Source organism: Mandrillus leucophaeus, unplaced genomic scaffold (genome assembly GCF_000951045.1).
Source record: "Mandrillus leucophaeus isolate KB7577 unplaced genomic scaffold, Mleu.le_1.0 Scaffold881, whole genome shotgun sequence".
In the NCBI taxonomy this organism is placed as follows: domain Eukaryota; kingdom Metazoa; phylum Chordata; class Mammalia; order Primates; family Cercopithecidae; genus Mandrillus; species Mandrillus leucophaeus.
In genome coordinates, this window is record NW_012109597.1 from 1,038,921 (window position 1) to 1,041,145 (window position 2,225).

At 32.0% G+C, this 2,225-nt stretch overlaps 1 protein-coding gene across 1 annotated transcript in view; it reads left to right on the forward strand.

Annotated features, from left to right (window-relative positions):
- GALNT13 (polypeptide N-acetylgalactosaminyltransferase 13) overlaps nt 1-2,225 on the forward strand; it is a gene marked incomplete at its 3' end in the record, with an annotated part of 293,810 nt that overhangs the window by 282,491 nt on the left and 9,094 nt on the right. The gene's annotated exons all lie outside the window — the stretch shown is intronic.

Here is a 2,225-nt window from a genome sequence, read left to right on the forward strand (position 1 = left end):
TTTTTGTTGTTTGTTTTTGCTTCAAGCTTTTTCCTAGATATAAACTAGTTCATTTCTCTTTTTTCAAAGAGACACTGCTCATTAATAAAGGGCTAATTCTGCAAATAAGAAAATTTCATAATGTAATATACATAAGCAAATAATGCAATTGATAAATAGTGTTCTTTTTGGTAGATTTATCAGTTGGTTTGTTTATAATATGATCATCTTTATCATTGGAAATTCTAAGATTAAAATAAATGTAAATTAAAGTTTTAAAGTGGGTTCTGTGTTAAAGAAAATGAAAGATATAAAATGATTCTGGTTTTATCATAATTCTACGAGCTTTATAATGTCATTTTGAGTCAAATTAATTATTTTTTAAAATAATTTCACTATATAATTAGGAAGAAAATAGCTCATAGCATAATATATTAATCTCTCTTTGCAGTCTACACCAGCTTTGGTATTTGAACATTTCATCCATATTCAAATCAACAATTAAAAAAACCACAATGTAGATTTACTTGCCTTCTACATTACATTTGCCTGTTAGAGTAGATAAGTAGCACACATATTTAAATGGCAAGTGTTTTTTTTTCTCTGACTATGAGGAAGCATGGTATTTTGTGAGTACATGAGTTTCTTTGTGTGTGTGCTTTGTAGAGCAAATCAACAGGTGAGGAAAATGGATAGAAATTGCTATTTAAAGGTGCTTAAGATCAGCGATAAGTCACAAAACCCAACTGCTTATTCTGTCCCATTTGTTATTTATGCTATTTGAAGAATTAGAAAAGTGTTTTCTTCTGGTAAGATGCCTTCCTCCAGGTAAAAGCCAGAAGAAGTAAAAGGGTGGCTCCCCACTATAATTACTTAGCATTCTTTTTGCTTGAGCAAAGTGAAAAACACCAGTAGGTCTGCTCATACACAGGAAACACATATATATACACACACACACACACACACACACACACACACACACACACATTTTTAAAATGTCAAATATATACTCATTAGAAGCTGTTACAGAAAAATGTATTTAACTCTGGGGAGAAGACACTTAACCTGATATTCTTTAAGTTGTTACCTATTCTCCACTAAGAAACTGAGAATAATTAGGAGAATGACTACATGTTGTTTCAAGTAGTCCTAGGTATATGGACACTGTTTATGACCATTTTAATTTTATTGATTATGATACCAAAGCATGGCACAATTACTCCTGCTACCACTGATAAACTATAACTTACATAATGTGAAAATAAAATGGTCATGCCTTTGAATATATTGCAAATATCAAATACATCTGTGTGCTTTCAATTGACCTTCATACCTTAAGATGTTAGAATTGAGCCCATGTCTTTTCCACAGAGTGAAATTTTAATCCTATCTGCTTCCTAGTCTTGGAAGCATTGTGTTGATTATGGTAACTTTCTCTGCAGCATGTCTTCTTACCAGTTTACAGACGGCGAAAGGGATCAGAACATGTACCCCCAAATATACCACTTTGGCATATGGGTTATTTTAAGCTGCAGGCTCATTCTTAAGAAAGAGCACATGCAGGAAGCTGTTTCTGATCTCCCCCTTTCTACCTAAAAGAAGGTCATAAAGTCTCCCATGATGCAGATCCCCCCACCCCTTCCCACTGTATTAGAAAGCAAAAATTGTTCTCATCACCAGAAGTTAGGAGTCAACACTAGAATGGACCTATGCAAACAAGCTTACTAAAATAACCCTAATCTCCTCATAGTTTTCCCTATTTATTTCCTAGTTACTAACCCACAATTTACTGCCCCTAGTTCCCTACCTAAATCTCCTTTGTATTACCACTTACTGCCAATTTATTATTCTTTGTTTAAAATGGTATATAATCTTTTGGGCTTAAAAGGTTCTTTGACTTTCATTTTCCTTCTGAAGACTCCTGTGTACACATAAAAATATAATTACATGCTCTTCTTCTATTAATCTGTATTATGCCAATTTAATTCTTAGATCACCACAGAATGTAAGAGGATAAAGAAGGTTTTGTTCCCCTACAAAGGTATTGTAAACAACTGTAAACGGGGAATTGCTTTCTTAATTTCTAAAAATTATTTTTTAAAACGTACCCCAAATGATTTAACCATTCAAAAGAATCACAAATTTTCAAAATGTTAAAAATCAAGATATTTTTTATACCAGGGAAAAGTTATCTCTTTTTTATGGAATTAAAGTTACAGTACAAAATATGTTAAAAAAAAAAAAAA